This window comes from Cynara cardunculus (assembly GCF_001531365.2).
Source record: "Cynara cardunculus var. scolymus isolate 2C chromosome LG 2, CcrdV1, whole genome shotgun sequence".
In the NCBI taxonomy this organism is placed as follows: Eukaryota; Viridiplantae; Streptophyta; class Magnoliopsida; order Asterales; family Asteraceae; genus Cynara; species Cynara cardunculus.
The window spans coordinates 6,401,817-6,402,508 of record NC_037529.1 but is presented as its reverse complement, the minus strand read 5'-3'; positions in this window follow the sequence as shown (position 1 = coordinate 6,402,508).

Sequence of the window (692 nt, the reverse complement as noted above, 5' to 3'; positions counted from 1 at the left end):
AAAATCACATAAAGCCATATTATAACATTGACTGATATAAAGAATAAAATGAAATATTAAAATCACGATGTATCTCGCTGCATTGCGCGAGTACGCTTCTAGTATATATATAGATAGATAGAGGTGATAACCTTTTATATTTATACAATCAATATATTTCAATCTCAACCGTCTATTTAATTTGATAAATATGTGATTTCATAAAAGTTTTGATTGTTTCTTAATATAAAATATTGATCATAATTAATAAACTCTAGTTATTTTCCAAAAATATTTAAATCATAATAAATGAACTCTTATCATTTCTATAAATATCTCAAATGATTGGTTGTACAAATGAAAATGGTTACATTTAAAATATTATCTCTCTATATATTAATACAAATTTATATAATTGTCCACTAACATTTATGATGAGATATCCACGAGGTTTTTATTTTCACACACACACACACATATAAACCCTCTTCATTTGTGTAAACCGTGTAAACCAATCTCAACCATCCATTTTCTTGATCAATGGTCAAGATTTGTAGGCGTTATTTATGGAAATTAAAGAAAAATAAAAAATAAAAATTCAATTTATTTAATCAGTAAGGGTAGAATGGTAAACATAATTAACAATTCTTAAGCTCCTAATCCTATTCTATCCGATTGAATCCCGTCTTCATCGCTTCATTCCCCCAAATCAA